We start from the raw sequence: 19,575 nt of genomic DNA, 5'->3' as shown, positions 1-19,575 counted from the left end.
GTATAATGTATTGAGTATTAAGGTACATTCATAAAATTAAATTGCCAAAGTACGGATAATGAAACCGATCATTTTTATCACTTAAAGACCTCAAAATTTCATTTACTAAATAAAGTCAATATAATATATAAGGAGCCTGGAATATCGTTTTGGCAACATTGAAAATGATTACGTCGCATTTTTGATCAATTTTAATATAGAATCACTACAAAAAAGGCGCCTTACATGTGATTTAATTTTTCTTTTCAAAATTCTCAATAATATAGTTGATTCGCCGTATCTTTTACAAAATATTGGTTTCCGTTTTCCTCTTCGCTATATTAGATTAAATTCCCTTTTTCATGTACCAACTTGTAAAAACAATTATACCTCGAATTCATTCATTAGACGTACCTGTATAAATTATAATGGACTCAGTATTGATGTAGACATTTTTAACTGCACGTTGCATTTGTACAGAAAATTTCTTCATGGGGTCGATTATTTGGGATAGTTGCTGAATGTGCATCTTGAGTGGTTTATGCTATGTATATGTGCCGCATGTAATGTATAATGTTTGTGTGTTTTACATGTGCGTTCATGTGTATGCGTAAATGGCTCGGAGTGTACATTCGGTATTTTTATTTATTTTAATTTATTACCTCCATGGAAAACGCAAATGTCAACAATCGTTCTTTTCTCACTTGAAATTCTTAATCATTTTTTAATTTTTTGTCACATTTAATGTTTATATCTTTTGTATAATTTATGAAAACTTAATTGGTCTTTTTATGTTAAAAATTGTTGTTTTTAATAATTATTAGGCATGAATGTATGTTTTCTAAATAAAATAAAATAAAATAAAAATAAATAAATAATGACTGCTTGATACTTAGTCTGCTTATTTTCAAATTGCCAGTTTCATCGCTCTTAAACCGTCTTCAGACTGTTCTTTTACTCTAATTCGAACTTTTTCTTAAAACAAAAAAAGTTATTTTATAATGTGTGCAAAAGCTTTTATTAAAACTATAATGCGCCTTCTTTAGAGGGACCCGACCTGTATGATGGGAACTTTTTTTATAGCCTTTACCATTCCTGGTAATATTAGCCATAAACAAACAAACAATATTTACAAATATATTTGAAATAAAACAGTTTGTATACTTATATAGACCACACACGAGTTTAATATTATAACACAACTAGTTGTAGGTATTCTCATTACCCATCATCAGGTGTAACTAACTAGTTGTGTTATGATATTTAACTCGTGTGTGGTCTCCATATACAGCGTGTTTTATTTTAAATATTTTAAAAATATTATTCCACAAAGCAAATGCTAAAACAATACATAGTATAATATTAACAAATTAATATTAAATGAGAGTAATACAATATTACTGAAAACATCAAATAAAACAGGAACATTTTACAAATTTACTAAAATAATTTAAAGGCGCATTAAAATATAATTTAAACAGGGGTAACACCTATTTAAATCGGTCATTTTAGTCTTTTACTAATGTTTAAAATTTGACCAATTTATATAAATTTTGACTATTTTTTTAAATACATATTATAAAATTGTGTTTTTGTTCGTAGATTTATTATAGTTTTCTTGAAACTAGAATAGAATAATTATTTTAAACATTGGCATTTTTTGGAGTTTATTTTTACGTTAAATAGAATAATTATTCTAATCATGGACTCATTACAGTTTTTTTCAAACTGAGATAGAGTAATTACTTCAGTCTTTAACTTATAACGGTAAGCCAAGGCTAAAATTTTTTTCGGAAATAAAAAATAAAATTTACTTTACTTCCAGATATAATTATTAATGTACTGTTTTTAAAGTAAATAGAATAGAACAATTATTATTTAAAACTTCGCCGATACTACGAATTTATTCTTCATTTGATTATGTACATAGGTAAGTAACTGCCTACTCTGTAGGTGAGTGTAAACAGATGTTTGTTGCGGGTGTAGGTTTATGGAGAGATCGGGGGCGGCCATCGCTATTATGACATCACGCCCAAGAGGCCCATATTTTGAAAAAAGGCATTCTAGAAACTAATTTGAAAATTTAAATAAACGAAAACTCTAAAAATAAATTGAAAACAAAATTGTGTTTTTTTTTAATGGTAAGAGGCAAATAAAATTCAACTGTATGTGATTAATAAAAACGTTCATAATCATATCCCTATCCCTATCCGCACCCTGTGGTGTATAAGGCACTGAATTGGTACACTAAATGCAGCGTATACTGCCGTCATAAGCAAAATGGTAGTTTTTTTGACAAAAATCTCAAAATGAGTTAAATATGAAGTAATGTTCTGCAAGAAATTTTGAACTATTTCACTATATAGCAATAAGCAGTTAAAAAATATTTCAGTACGAAAAACGATATACTGTTTTTCAAGTTTTTTAAGCAATAACACAGTATCTAGAGATCCATAAGCAAAAACTCAGTGTAGATATGACACACCCAGGTTTTATGCTTTAGAAACAATTGACATGCTAATGATTATTTACAGTTGTTTTTAATTTGCATAAAGTTAATAAATACCAAAAAGTGTCATATCTCAAAATATGACTTTTGCAAATAACTGCCTGTTTGCTTTTGACGGCAGTATATTGATCATTTAAATGTACCTACACTTAAGATAATACTTAGTTTTATAAAAATTATTCTTACACTGTATAATATTCACCAGTCTGAAGATGCCCATTAGAGGGTGAAAGCGCTAATTGGTCAAATAAATAAGTGTAAGTGTATTTAAATTAATAACTTAGATGTAAATATAAGTTATTACATCATTACAATGGAATTCCATTAAAATTGTCAATAAATAATTTAAAAAAAATAAAAAAAGATCATTTATACTTTTAATACTTTTTTTAAACCATAACAGGCCAGGAGGCCCAATTAAAGAGGTGAATTACATTAAAGAACCAGGCTTGAGAAAAATCATATTTAATATTTGTGTTCTCACCGGGAATCGAACCCGGAACCTTCCGTGTGTGAGTCAAGCGTCTTAAAGAAAGGGCGATCAGTCTTATGCTTCAGGTGCCAGTCCAGGAACAATGAAATATTGGAGTGTCACCTTTTGAATCGATGTTTAATATCCTCCTTCCCGCTCCGAGGTCAAAGATTTGATTCCTGGGAAAGTCAGCATGAAATACATTTTTAAGGAGTTCTCAGACCCGTTGTTAACGTTCGTTTGTGCAACGAGTGTATATCCGTTTTTAGCACCGGAACATTGTCAGTTTGGACAGTTTTATATGGACTAGTATGAATAAATGGATCGTCAACGAGGACTCACTGACCCGTTTTCCGGGTATAAAAATGGTTGTCAACGAAGTCCTTTACTTCGCAAAATTTTAAACTTTCTGAACTGGCTCTTAAATAAGACTGATCACTTTACCTTCTTTTAACAAATGATCGAGATATGCTGCATTTCGCTGCCCTAGATCTTGTATGTTCAATATACCATTTTGCAATTTTTACAAGATACATTTTTTTGTTTTTTAAGTCAAATGAGAAAAATCAGTAAGTGGAGATTGGCATTAAAAAAATGCTTGAAATACTATTTAATAAGGGAAAAAATGATAATTCTTTATCTACATGGACGCGTAATAAGATATTGACATTCATAACTCAATTTCGCTAAAAATGCTCTATTAAACATACAAGAACTAGGGCAGCGATTTGGCATACCAAAGCAGTGCTCTAAGCACCACTAGATGTATTTCTAGTTTCATCATCTAGTCTCCTTATAGCATAGTTTACATTTAAATCAAATTTGTTTACATTTCTTAATAATAATTCTCTATTTTCCTTTACGCACATAATGGTGAATTTGGTACACAGACATGTGAGTATCTTGATCATTTTTGTTACATGAAGGAAAGATTCTTAACATGCTAATCTTGGGACTAAGAAATATTCTAGTGTAAAAATAATATTTCGTGTCAACCATGTCGGAAAATGAACCCGAAACCTCTCGCATAGTAGGCAAACGCACCACAAGGCGGACAACATCTTCAAAATAATTAATAGATTATCTCAAATTGGACGGTTTGGGTAGGTAGGAAAAAAAATCCTTAAGGCAATATATCCACACTCACAATTAAATCGGTCTTTTGAGAAACCATTTGATTTTTTTACCGTGTCCAGGTTGGTGATGAATACAGTTCTGGGTGTGAAATAGAATCAGAACCATGGACGAGCGTTTTCGATTCGATGGGTACTCTCAGGTAAAAAATTCTGAAAAAAAAACCGAGTGACGAAAAGTGCGCTTCGTAGTGTAGTGACTGACGCGTCAGCCCGCCACGTTTGAGGTCCTAGGTTCGATTTCTGCTAGGGTCAACTTGGAATATTTATTTTGAATGTGATTCGTCGCAATATTTTAAAATCACTTCATTGGCACCTGAAGCGTAAAACTGATCAGCTTACCTTCATGTAACGTATGATCAAGATACGCTGTACTTAATGTTACAATGCTGTGGCCTATGAACCACTGGGTGCGGAATGGTTAATGATGATGACGCGAGTATAAAAAAAAAGAATTTTGAAGATTATGGTAAAATTTAATACCTAAACTCAATGTATGAATTGTTAAAAATATTTTTTTTTACACAATAAATTACTGGCAAAAAAAAAGCTTTGATTTAAGAAACTGTTATGCGTTGAAACTGGTATTACAAAACAACTTGCAAGAATTTGGCTACAAAAATTCTACCACAATAAAGCGCACATAATTCATACCTCATACCAGTATCCACTTAGATTCCTGTTTGAAGATGCTTAGATTACCACCGGTACAGAGCTGAATGAATTAATGAATTAATATTGTATGAATTTAATAGCGGTAAATGAGGCCGGCATAATAAAGGGTTATAACGAAGCCATTGCGAATTTCGTGATCTCTTCAAGTTTAACTATCACAAACATTTTCCAGATTCGCGTCTTAAATCGAGGTATGTTTTAATTCAAAATATAGAACTTAGTACGTGTGCCCGACAACTTTTCCAGCTCAACTTTCATTTTCAAGACGTCTTAACTTCCGATATAACATAATCAACACTCGTATTGAACTTATTTATGCTAATTTTAATATGTTTAAGTAGGAAAACGGATGCATCGACGTGTAACTAAATTATTTGTCAAAAAAAAAACATTTGGCATCTATTTGGTTATTTTTGCACTTCATTCTATTCGAGATGAAAACGATTCCGCTAAAAAGTTTTTAAGATTAAGTTCAGTTATTTTTATGGTATAACAAAGCATTCGTGTCTTCGGTTTAGAACGCTATTGAATGTATAATAGTAGATATTATACTCGTGGGTGATTTCATTCCTCAACAATCCATTCTTTGGCCTCTTGCATGCACTGAATTTACGAAATTACCACCTGTTGTATGCAGACAATAGTCGTTCGCGTCTGTCACTCGCGCGCCGTTTACCGAGCTCGGTTTCAGTATTTATTTACTCACTGTAATGAGAAGCAATTGTGCAATATTGTTGTTAATGGCGATGTTTTCAGACCGTTTTTAAGTTTGACCAGGCAAAACACGAACCAACGACGACCGACCCGCGTACTGTGCCGCCTGCGACTGCCGACGGGGTGGCGCTAGTGTAGAGGCCGCCATGTTGAACAGGTAGGCGAGCCAATGGCGGCGAACTGAAACATTATTTCATCACTTTAAAAAATATTGCGAAATAATATTTTTACAGATATTTCAACACAGGTACGGAGAAAGGAATAAAGAAGTATAGTTTAGTTTATAAAGCTTGTCATAAGCTGATTAACCCACCGATCAACAGCCCAAACATCAAAATTTCTTCAACATTATCGATCTCTTTATTTTTGTAAAGTAAGAGTGTTCCACGCATTGAGATATTTAACTAGAGTAAACAAAAGCGTTCAACATATGTTCTCTCAACATGCGGCCAATTTGCATATGTTTGATAAAACGGACTTTAGTCTGTTGCGAGCATTCCCCGGCTACTTTTTCCCAACTAAAATGTCTATATGTACACTATGATACTATCTATCTATCTATCTATATGTCTATATGTAAAAACGATGGGGTAACCTTTCACCGCCAAGCAATGTTTTAATCATAATCAATACTTGTTTAAAGTAGCTATTTTAATGTTAAAAAACGTTTTATTAATATGTTACCAGCTATCTCATGTATGTTGTATTAAATGTAAGTTTGTAATGTATATGTTATATTTAAATAAATGAATTGAATTTAAAATAAGTTATTCTTTTGTATCTGTCCTGCTCAGTTAGTCGAAGGTGACGCGTATGCGGCAGGGAGCGACATACTGTATAGAACTTACAAAAGACCCATGTAAAAAGTCCGTGTTTTTTACTGTACTACTTGTTTTGCTTGTCAAAGTCGACGTGATATGACGTGACAATACTTCCTCCCTCCACTGGTCATTCCCTTTCCTTTGGGGATGACTTTTTAGCTCAGATTTGTAAAGAGTGTTATCTGTATATGCGGCACGTTTTGCTTTTTTCAGAAATAATTTTCATGTTTGCATACCGTACGTCCGAAGACGGCATACAAATCTAGGTGCTAGCTCCTATAAAAGACAATTTATCACCAACAAAAAAACAAACGATAGGGACGCGTCAGTGAAAAAATCATTGATTTAGTACCATAATCCAAGGAAAAAATGGGAATACGTTCGAATGAAGAAAAATAAGATTGCTTATCGTCTTACTGGTAACCATTGTTTTATGATTGCGGAACAATAAGTTTTTAAATGAATCATTCTAGTTTGTCTACTAACAAAAACGAAATTCGTATGTTTACTTGGTTCACCGATAAGCTTAACTGACAATAACCGTTAGAAAAGTTGTTTTTTTTTTTTAATTTTTTTTTATTATTTACATACAATATTACATTTTAATTGTTTTGATTTTTATATTTTTTTTACAGGACTTACCAAGCCAATTAATATGGCTTGTCGGTAAAGATCCTTTACATTAAATCATATGATAGCACTACATAGTTATATAATTATAATAATTACTACTAACTTAAATATAAGTAAAATACAATTTAAAAAAAAAATACAATTTATATCATTTCGTCATTTGAATTTTAACAAAAAGGTTTCTAACTTTTTACTAAGCTCTATATTGTACCATTTTTAATACAATTTACAAGTTTTAAACAATTATTTTTTTCATACTTACGCACCCTCTCCCTCATTCATTCCCACACGCACATGTATCCTCTCCCTCATTCATTCACGCATACACACATTCACATTCACAGAATACAAACGTCACACAAATACAATTACTAAACTTCTTTTCTTTTATATTATGTGTCATTATATTTACAGTGGATTTTTTTAATTGGCTTTAGTATTGTTAAGATTTTTCTAATTATTTTGTTTATGTAATAGCTGTAAAAATCCCAAATAAAATAAAGTAAAATAAATAAATAAAATATGGAACGAAAAAATACATATAATTTATGCTTTTAAAAAAAATATTTAGAAAAATGTAAAAAAAAGCAAAAAAATAAGTGAATGATAACGCAATTATAAGATAAAAAAATAATAAATACAGAACCAACGGCCAACTCAGAAACTGGCGTCTCGGGATCGATTCCCGGCGGTTACAAGAAAAAAATCCAAAAGATTTCCTTTTAGATACATTTTTTCGTACATGCTAACCAGGCCTCTGAAATAGACTTACTGGGTTTTCACTCAAATTAAAAATAATTAACCGTCATTCGTGTTATTTACATATGTTTACTTTAATTATTTAAACTTTTATAATTTTAAATTGTTGGTTCGCAACTTTTAATTGTATTCATATAGCTTTTCATGCGTGGTTGAGTATAAAAGTACTTGTAAAAAACAATCAATGCTAACTGAATATCGCAAGCTCAGTATCAGGCATGGAAGAAACACCCACATTATATCACTTCTTCAGTATATTTTTATTAATTGCACTTCTCCTGTTTACATGAGAGAGCTCTTTCAATCTCTATCACAGCATAAGCTATACCCATTTACCCCTCTAATTTTGTTGCATCTTCTTTCACAGTAGTAGCTGCTCAATCGTGAAACAATCTACCCACTTATGTCAGAGACGCCATTCGCATTTAAATCATTTTGAATATCACTATCTAAATATTTTAGTTTTTACTTTCTCCTCCTTCTTTCCTTTCCATTTTTTCCCCTTCTATCTTCATGGTAGTGTAGATATTTATTTAATTTCTCTTTTCAATTTTCTTATTTAAAATCCATGTTTTGTTCTATAGTTCCAAAAAAATATTCTAATATACTTACATTATGTCCATGCACGACTTATTTTCTTAAATCAAACGGTTTGGGTAGGCAAGAAGAAATTGCCTTAAGGCAATTTCATAGGCAAAGTTTAAATAAATAAATAAATACTATTCATATTATTGCTATCAAAAACATTTTTCACTCAGTGGTATGACATTTTAAACTTATATTTTTATAAATACTGTTCACTTAAAATAAAATTATGCTTTTTGTGTAAGAAATTACATTTTAATTTTTTTATATTTTTTACGCGCCGCCTTTGTCAGATTTCGCCCGCATACCAACGCGAGCGGATCACCTGCACCAGGTGAGGGGGGTGTGAGAGGCGAGGCGGGGGATCTCCATACTATAAAGTAGTAGTATAGGTAAAGCCTGAATGTGAGAAAAGGACACGGCTCTATGATAGACTAAGAGAGAAAATCCCTATTATATAACATTTGAGAGACATCAATGCTGCTGTACGTCGCAAATCGGGATGAAAAATTAATAACATTTTATTTTCCTTTTTTTTTTTCATAGCTCCCTCCCATATCCTACTTCCCACCCGCTGACAAGCCTCTAGAGAAGAGACTTAGCGAATTATTCATTTTGAAAAGGTCACATTGAGTTAATACATTCATTATCATCATTATTTTATCGACTCCAAATGGTGCATAGGGCAGTAAGTTAGTATTATTTAATTAGAAACGGGCTGTGGTCCCATGATTAGCGTTGTGAACTCACGGATCAGAGGTCCAAAGTTCGAACCCCACTCCACCTTAAATTGATTGTCATTTTCTTATTATCGTTGAAAATGACCACCAAAATTTAAATACGAAGGTAGGCTGAAAATAAATGCACACATGGTTGTAGAACACGAACGAAACAAATAGCAAGATCGGGACTTTTGTACATCATACATTTATTTTTCAACATAGTCACATGGGACTTTATAGCTGATTTCAGCTCATCATCCGAGGTGTAATGATAACTTTGATCGTCTCTCTTGAGTAGAGAAAAAATCGATCGTATACCCCTACGAAGAAATGGCGTGTTGGTAGTAGTAGTAGTAGTAGAAATGTCTAGACATTAATTAACAGGGCGTATAACCTGTCATTGGCAGATTAAGTGACCACTATACATTGTGTTACGTTCACCAGTCTGCGTAACGTTCACCATTCTGCGTATGTTAGAACATCCGGATTTCTTCAGTGACAAAGTTTCGAGCTAGGGAAATAGGATGCAAAAAATGTTTTCTTACGCGCGGTAAAAATTAGATGATTTAATTGTGCGGCAAAGTTTCTCGAAAATGCATGAAAAAATTAATAAAATTGGTTTTAATATAAATGGACTAGGTACGTGAAAATGCTTGTGAATCAACCAATCAATTGCTTACAGCGTTGATTTTCGGTTTCCGGGTAGCCGTTTTTTTCAACGTTTAGTGTATTTTGGCCTTAGAGTAATAATACGCCACCGGCTAATAGAATCGCCCATACGGACAAAACCATTCTACAAGTTAGCTACAGTTTACAGCAATACAACGGGCTTACAGGTTTGCAGGTTGAGAATTGCAAGCGCAAACCGAAACCGTAAAGGGCTTCGTTTTTAGCGGGAGTGAATTATTACTCTAAGGTTTCGAAGCCACGGGGTTCTACTTTTAAATGTAAGCAAAACTCACCGACAACTCGTGATGTCACGGACAGAGTTATTTCAATACTACAAAATTTCATGGCATTATAAAATCATAACGACGATTATACGATACATTGAAATACTTTTTTAATTGGCTCAGTTTGATGGTCTATTAATACATTATTTTTTAAAAACACACCTTACTTTATGATTACAATGCAGGTTTATCTCGGATATTTTCATGTTTCTTCAAGAACACATTGCAATTATTACATGAATTTTAACAAAAACTTTGTACGAAATGTTGCAATGTGGAACTCCCATAAAATAAATATTTCACTTCCACCCTCCGGGAATCGAACCCAAAATCTCAAGCGTGTCGTGCGAACACCTCAACCACTGCACTTCTAAAAGGACTTCTCCACTCGATTTCCCTTTTCAGGGTTATTACCTGAGAGCAGCCATCACGCTAAAAACACTCCTCCAGGGATTTGATTCTATTTCACACAAAGAGCTGTATTTTTCATCCGCTTAAAAAAACAAAACACACCATAATTATTACAACGTAAAAATACTAAATTATTAAATATTCAACACCTTACTAGGCAAAACAGCTGTTACCAAAATAATTTAGTTTTGCTGGCTAATAAATCTTTCTTAATTTTCTTTATTTTTATGATATCAGCATTGTCGGTATCCAAGATTCAATTAGATTGATTTTATATATGGTTACCTTCTTAAATACAATGGCCTAATTTGGCGTTATTTCTCAACGTATAGGTACTCGGTATAATGTTTTTAAAAATCATTTTTGATCCTTTTAAAATTAATTGCCTATTTTGATAGTGTCCATCACCTGGGGTGCTATTCTGAATCTTCTCTTCCCCAGAGAGGGATTCATTTGTAGATTTTTATTTTTTGTATGCGTTTACACTTTGCTTTATATCTAGCCACAGTGATGATCAAACGTTTAGTAAATATACACTCGTGAAATTCAACATGATGAATTTTATTAAATTTATAACATTATTACGACTTTACCCAAACATTACCCAAAACAACTAATTAAGTTGAATTGATCTAACCGTATTAGTTTTTTTCAGTTTTTAAAACAGTTTTTTACATCATTTGTTGTTTGATCATCAATATGGTCATTAAATGAAGCAAAGAGTCATCGTATTAAAAAATAATCCAAACAAACCACACTCTAGGGGGTAGAGATGATTCGGAATATCACCCCTGGTGTAATAGTAAAAGCGATTCACCACTTTAAATATAAGACCATGTTAGTGAACTAGTTAAAGGAATTAGAAAATGTATATACATAAATATGTATATGTAATAAATATTAGATTAAGGAATATTTAAAAATCAATAATTTAAAATAGCTAATTACTCAATTGTACAATGTTTGTTACAATATGGTATTGTAGGATGGGGTGGTTCATACGCCTATATATTAAACCCTCTTAAAATAGTAAAAAGATTAATCATTAAAGTAATTCTAAAGAAACCCTCAACATTCAATACGGAAAGTCTATATAAAATATTTAGGGTCCATTCAGTAGCACTCTTTATAAAATAAATTCTATTATACAAATTTATAAAAAAGAAAAAATTAAAGAATTTGAGATGAATAAGTCACTCAGATACCAACATAATATTAAATTTCCTAAATTCCACACAAGTCATGGTCAAAATAGCTTTATCTTCAAAGGTGTTAAAAATTATAATAATCTTCCCAATGAGCTAAAAACTTTAAAAATAATATATCAATAAATAAATTAAAAGTAAATCTAATTTTTTCAACACGTGTAAAAACTACATTAAATTTTAATGAGTAGAATGTTTAATTGTTTTACGTTTTTTCTTTATATATCCTGTGTTTTTTTTCTTCTCGTGTACTCGTATTTAAAATTATATAAACTCTTATAAATAAACAACTACAACAGTGTAAGTCACTCTCCAAGCACAAGTAATAGTCTCTTTTTTGGAGAGTTACAGTGGTAACATTTATTAGATGTGAAAAAGTAGATATGTATAGAATTAAAAAAAAAACATGTACTTTTTATGAAATTAATTATAAAATAAAGGAAGGGTGATATCCAGTATTTTTTCTACAAACATTTGGACAAACTCAAATATTGTAATAATAAAAAGTCATTTATTAAAAATTGACATGAAATTTATCTTCTTAAAAATAAATTCAACCTTTTAAACTCATCTTGTAGTCTTGTCCCTTCCCCCTCTCTATGAATACTGAATGGAGCCTCTCGCTACTATCCGTGGCTCTGTTATAGATCCTGTCGAATATACAGGTCTGGCGGCTTCCAAAAATAATTTCAAGGCTTTTGAAAAGTTTTGTAATCATTTCGGCGAATAGATCAATCAATCAATTTAATCCTAGTCAGCGAAGAATCACTTCCCTCTTTTCCTCAATCCAATGAAGTACATACTATATACTTCTGGATTACCTTATTTCAGCACAAAGATGTCAAGGCTACCAGCTCTTTGGCAGCTTTTCTCGTTCGGCACAAACTTTTCCGTGCATGTGGGCACCGCCAAGGAGGCTTATGCCTTCAGACGCGGTGTACTGTATGTGGCGTGCAAGATGTGTAAAAAATGAATTAAAATAGAATTAAAAATTAAAATCTATTTACAAATATAATATTTTTTTATAAAACGTTGAACGTTCTCATTGTCACCAATATAATGATGGTATATTTCTTTATAGTTTAGAAATTTGGCTTAAAAGGTAATAAAAGAAAAACAGTTTTTTTAATAAAGCAATTAATTAAGATTGACTGTTATAACAATATTCTTTGTTCTAAGGTGTGCGTGGGATACTGCCTTGTAATTACATAATATAATATTTCTTGGTTATTGTCAAGGCGTATGGCAAGGACTAATTTTTTGCGTGAGTAAATCTTTGGGTCATTATATTGCGACGAAGACACCATGCTTGCACAGTGGCTGAGTGGGTAGAAAATTAACATTTTATCGAAGAATTAAAAATTTCGTTAAATATTTTTTTCGCATCTATTACATGTTAGCAAATATATTTAATTTTATTTATTTAGTTATTTTAAAGAAACAAACAGTTGAAAATGATATAATAACATTTAAAAAAAAATAGAGTTTAAAAACAGACCAGCAAAGTATCTAAATAAAAATCATACACATTATTAAATTGTGTTACATCAAAAGGATGTGTTTATGTGTGTTTGTATAAGAGTAAGTTTAGATGTGTGTTTATGTGTATTAGTGTGGGAGTAAGTGTTTAGGAGTGTGCATCATTAAATAGTAAGTGGGATCGTATCGCAGCCAGAAATAATAAGTCTTAATTTATTTTTAAATAAATTAAGGGGTATGTAAAAATATATCAATAGATGAAAAAAAACATTATAGTTAGAGCTAGAACGATAGAGGAAAGAGTGTTGTGCATAGTTAGTACTACATACTGGCAGTTGGAATAAATACTTATTTCTTGTCACGCAAAAGGGGACATTATTATTATTATTAAGATTAATTTTGGAGATTAGGATAAAAGAGTCTACTTTATTATTTAATAATTTATGTAAATAGCATAATTCAGACACAGTGCGTCTATTTTCAAGGGTAAAAAGTCCATTTTGTTTGGCTAATTCCGTAGATATAACGCGATGGTGAGGAAAAGTGAAAATCCAGGCATTTAAAAGGCTCGTGACATGTCATTGGTTGATTTTACAATATCTGTAGCTCAATCACTAATAACTATAGACGTGCTAATAAGCGACGTGATGACAATTTCTCTCCTTGGTTGTTTATCGTATTCGCGATCTCAATGGAACATCCGTGAACACCTAATATTAAATGTCAAAATATTTACGTTTCGCAACGTATGATCCTGCTGCGCAATCACATATTTGAATTTCACTGGCGTAAATATGGAAAATATTCCAAAATTGCTATTATTATTTATTTATTTATTATTTATCATGCTAATTATTGCATTTAGCCGGCGGTTGGGAAGCAAAATGTCAAGAAAAGCAGTCGCCATAGTAATTGTAATTTAATTTTCACTTTTTTGTATAAGATACTCCTTACTTTTTTGCAAATGCAATATATTGTATTATTTTTTATAGTAAACGCTGATTTTTTGCCAATGAACTATATTTATTTACGAGGAAAACAAAAAACAAGCCGACACGAGCGTTGACTTATGACTGCGATAACTTAAGCATGTTCATAATTGTTCATTATGATCGCTCAAATGCTTAGCATGTTTTTAAGCACGTCGATAGTTATTTGTGATTGAGCTACTGGGCCGCGATTATGAACTGCTATCTTCATCGGTATATACTGTGACGGTAATATTGATAATAACAATATTTACTAATATCGATATTTACATTTGTACGAAAGTGTGTATATGTATATGTGTATAAAAATTTAAAGTATCTTCGTCGAAAACCGGTAATTGAACATGTTTAGAAAAAAAAATGTAAACATGTTCTATTTTTCATACAGAAAAACCTAATTTTACTTTTTATACAGGTGTTCTTTAAAACCCTGTCACATCCGATGATCAGTATGAGCAAGAAGACATATTGGCACATTAAAATATTTTTTTTGAACGACGAAAATCTTTAAAAATAAAAACAAATGGTTGCTTACTCCTGTAAGGGAGAAACGAGGAGGGGGAGGAGGGAGCCTGATACGCTGTCAACCGCACAGCCGCACTCGCTTCTCTTCTGCAGAAGTAAGCAACCATTTGTTTTTTTTAAGTATTATTTTTTTTTTTCTTCGTTCTAAATATGCTAATATGTCTTCTTGCCCATACTGATCATCGTGGTTTCAGATGTGACAGGGTTGACATGAACACCTGTATAAACTTGAAGTTAAATTTTATCTTCCCATCATAATCGAGGCCCCGCTATGGGTTTTATAAGTGATTAAGTACTTCGCCGGTTCTACGCGGGTTTGAATCTAGTACAGAACCTTTAAAGTTTATTATTTTTATTAATAATGAATAGTGCTTTAGCCCTTACACAATACTAAGTCATATAATATGGTTCTTAAAGTTTATATTGTTTTAAATTATAATAAATGCTTAATTAATATTTTAATATATACTTAAATCATAAAAAGTAATTTTTGTTATACTAACGTATTTTTTATATATATTATATTATATGTATTTTTTAAGATTATGTGCAATGCGGCCATCGTGAGAAGTTCAGCAACTTTTACCAGTAAAAAATAAAATATATATTACAACACTTTAAAAAAATACGGGTACCTACATTGTTTGAATACTGAAGAAGATGAAATTTTGAATTGTGTTTATAAATTTCTTTTAAGTATTTTTTGCAATCTACTTCGAATGATTTTAATTTTATTTGCTGCTATTTGCAGAAAGAGGAATTTCAGTGTTATTTAAAAGCTAACTAATCTAAAAAAAACATTTTTTATATTTTTATGTATCGTATTATCAGCGCTACGATTTTTTAAAGTTTTGTAACTTTGAAATTACTCAGCCAGTGACGTCACGAGTTGTCGTCCGTGAGTTGTGTTGGTTGATGGAGTTGGCTTTTAGGAAACAGGAAATCTATCACAACACTATTATTGCTTGATTCGGAAGAACCTGTGACGTAGTTCATTTTTATTAAAACATTATAATTATTTTTTCACACATTTTTGAGAAACTTAAGGCTGTAGTCGGGAAAAACGAACGCAAAATTAGGAAATCACACGATTTTGCCATTTAAAAACGAATGTTTTTTTTTAATTTTTCGTGACCAGCCCTTCCGAAAGCGATTAGGGCTTGTCTAAAGGTCAGTCTAAAAGTCAATAAGATATTTTTTTAAATTGAATATTACAACGAGAATATTATTTTTTCAAAAAAAAATAATACAATCCTGTAAAAAAAGGTTTATACTGAAGTATTTAATTTTTTATTTTTTTTAAGTAACACCGAAGGCATAATTTTAAGTAGAAATAAAGGAAAATGTCACAAAAATGTATGTGATTTAAAATGCTTGTATTTTTTTTCGAAAACAAAAAAAATTAATTTGGTTACGGCGACTTTTATGTTAAATGTATTATCTTTAAATTATGTTTTTTAAATTTTGTTCAATACTTAGTCTTTAATGAGATCCCAGATACCTGAGTTGAGTCTAAATTTAAAATGGCGTAATCTGCCGGTCTAAAAGTAATTATATTTTAGTTACATAAAACTTTTAAGTATATTTTTAACAGAAATACTTTTAAAAAATATTGTTTTTATCTAATTTATATTTTTTTATTTTTTTTATTATTGCGCGATTTAAAAAAAAAACTTGGTTTTAAAATGGCTAAATCGTATGATTTCCTAATTTTGCGTTCGTTTTACCCGATTACAGCCTTAACAATAAATTAATTTTAATTTGTATTCGAAAATATATTTTATATTAAATTTCTCGTAGCACTGAACTTCCTTATTGGTCTACCTGGTGATTCTAAGCATGGGAACTCCATATCCGGCGATCGTACTGTTTTAAAGATCTCTCTCATTATTTACTAATTATTTATCAATAAACTTGTCCTGCTATGATTGTCAAGTTTCGTCCCACGGCGCGGGCGGCTGCGACTGTCACAAGTCAGAATGTTAACTTTAATATGGAAACAGCTATGGACACCCACAGCACCGAGGAATGCTACACTCTATTATAATGCGACCAAGGTTTCTTGTGATAATCTGCATATTATAATAATCCACCATTCTGTCCTCCCGAGATGGAGATGGCTCTCAGTCGCGATTCTGTACACTGGAAATATGAACCTACACTTTTGCATCCAGTTTTAAACTCACGCGGAAGTTTTATTAACGGGTACAGGCAACATTTGCTTTGTATATCGCAATCACTATTTACTTATGAAAATCATTGAAAATGTATACGTATCTACCTACTTTCTCAATGCATTTTTGAATCCTACGTTTTTGTATTTAAATGGTTAAAAAAAACAGTTTTGTAAATTTTAATTTTGAAGTATAAACAAATGTACAGTTTACAGGTTTTAATACTTACTGTTAGAGAAGTCAAAAAATTAAAACACTTATCAGGGCCTATCATCCAATTACTTATCGACGCTGGAAAAAAAAATACCTAGCAACATAATATAACAATTTTACGGGAGAGCCAATTAAAGATTAATTATTTTTTTAATGAATAAAGTTTTTTTTGATTATGTAGGGATCACGCCAGCGTAATTCATATGCATGATATTTTTTTATTAATTAAAAGAAAAAAAAACAAAAATCATTTCTTCTTCGTAACTTTTTCCTTTCCAGCGTCGATATATTTACATAAATTTTACAAAATAAATCAACGATTTAAACCGTATAAAAAATAAAATTATATTTAATAGAATCAATATTTCCGATGAAAATAAAAAGAAAAGAAATATAGACAAATCCAGGAGACAGTGGAAAGAGAAAATAAGGAAAGAGACAAGGAGTGGTGAAATGAGGAACAGCCCTACGGAAAATTGGATGTAATAAATGTTTTCTTGCGCGCGGTAAAAATTGGAGCATTAAATTGTAAAGCAAAGTTTCCTGAAAATGTATAAAAAAAAAACCTTTGAATAAAACCGAACTACTTTGAACGACGTCACTGTTTCATATTAATCAACCTATGATAACAGAGTTGTGGAAGATTTCCGGTATGCTTACCGTGAATGGACCAACGGGGAGAACTGATCGAGACTTAGCGGAAGAAAACCTCTGACGTCACACGCGGAGTTATTTCAGAAATACAAAACTTTAAAAATCGTCGTGCTGATAATACGATATATATAAATAAAAATAAAATATTTTGGCTTAGTTTAATAGTCTATTAACAAATAAAAAAACCACTGAACTTCTTCATTGTTGTATTTACCTTGTGAAACGTTTTTTTTACTTTAGATAAAATAATGTATTATAGAAACACAAAATTATGCATATTATGAAAATTCATTTAAATTATTTTTTTAACAATTTCCTCATGTACCTACTATAGTTTTTACCCAGGACCGGTTTTAGCACTACCAGCGCCCTGGGCGGGATTTCTACGGCGCCCCTTATCTTCCACCCCTTTATATCCAAACGAAAAAAGCAAGGTGCGAAGGTTTTCACGGTCACTGTTATCAATATTATGTATCTTTTTTGGGTGATACCGTGTATGTTGGATTTGATCCGACGTTTCGGCTACCATTGCAGGAGCCATCTTGCGACACGGTACAAATTACTAGTACATAAACATAATTATTCTTTCCTACAAAACTAGAAATGTGCCTACTGCTGACTGTGACACGGTACAAATTACTAGTACATAAACACATACATTTCTCTATAAAACACACAGTTTTCCCTGAAGATGGCTCCTGCAATGGTAGCCGAAACGTCGGTTCAAATCCAACATACTCGGTATCACCCAAAAAAGATACATTATATTGAAAAAAAGCAAGGTTTATAATGAAATAACCATTTATTAAAAAAAATACTAATAAAATTGTACTTTTCTAGCCTTTCTATCAACGAACTCTTTTATTTAAATACTTAAGTTTATGTCTTCCGAAATTTCGTTTTCGATTGACAAAGATGCCAAGTTTGTCAATCTAGATTGAGATATTGTCGATCGTAGATAAGTTTTTATCAGTTTAAGCTTAAAAAAACTCCTTTCCCCACTAGCAACCGTTACAGGTATAGTGATCAATATTCGCAACACTATCCATACATTTGGATACAGTTCTTGTAAGTTACGATCTTTCATAAAATTCAAAACAATGAAAGGATTAAATACATTCTGATCAGGCAAAAATAAATTCAGACTTATGAGTTCATCTATAATCTACTGTTTATTTCCATTGGAAATTACCACAGAGTTCTGGTTCAAGGACCGGTTTTTCCAGAATCGTTTTTATATTGTACAGAAAAGATCAAGTTTTCGTGTACTAATTTAATTTTTCAAATCTTCCACTGTGTGAAATTAAGGTAGTGTCGAAAAGGCTGTAGAAAAATTCAAATTCAAATATCTTTTTTAGAGAAATAAAAGCTCATCATGGGCCACTATGGCGAGTTTGTAGCTAGATTTAGGAAATTCACTAGTAACTTGGACTCGCTCGATGAGCGAGAGGATAAAATGGGGCGCCTGCAGTGCCCCTTTATATCTGGCGCCTTGGGCGGTCGCCCAACCGCGCCCTACCCTAACGCCGCTACTGCCTACAATAGTTATCCTTCGATCATTGCCTTCCTCGTCTTATTTATTTATTTATTTTATTGCGTAAAACAGTATGTACACAAATATTGTCGATTTATTTGTATATTAGAGTAGGACACTCATGCACACACCAAAAACTTTGTTTACACTTAATATAAAATTTTCATAATGTTAAATATAATGAATGTAAAAGAAATGAAATAAAAAAATATATTTATAGTAATAAAGTTAAATATCTGCTTCTCTCAAAATTTCTATGATTTTTTATCTAAATTTACATACATTGTCACAAAAAATATCAGCCTCGGTAAATCTATTATTACATTGGTCGCATATTCTAGGTATGGTAGATTGTTGTCACAAATATAATGAGAGAACAGGTTACACAGTAAAGAGAAAAATAATATATTATAAAAGACATGAGAAAAAAAAGAGC

The 19,575-nt window shown here is 31.3% G+C and overlaps 1 protein-coding gene across 4 annotated transcripts in view; it reads right to left on the bottom strand.

Moving 5' to 3' along the window:
* Window positions 1–5,599, bottom strand: part of Hil (peptidase hillarin) — a 168,768-nt gene extending 163,169 nt beyond the window's left edge. For 2 of the 4 annotated variants that reach the window (XM_088224489.1, XM_088224488.1), the window contains exon 1: window positions 5,393–5,599. The gene's annotated coding sequence lies outside the window, so the exon portion shown is untranslated. The remainder of the gene's footprint in view (window positions 1–5,392) is intronic. The other 2 variants (XM_088224491.1, XM_088224490.1) reach the window with 1 other exon arrangement.
* Between the last annotated feature and the right edge of the window lie 13,976 nt (window positions 5,600–19,575).

Source organism: Micrasema longulum, unplaced genomic scaffold (genome assembly GCF_059751315.1).
Source record: "Micrasema longulum isolate JH-2025_06_02 unplaced genomic scaffold, ASM5975131v1 h1tg000287l, whole genome shotgun sequence".
In the NCBI taxonomy this organism is placed as follows: domain Eukaryota; kingdom Metazoa; phylum Arthropoda; class Insecta; order Trichoptera; family Brachycentridae; genus Micrasema; species Micrasema longulum.
This window is presented reverse-complemented; position numbering and strand designations above follow the sequence as displayed.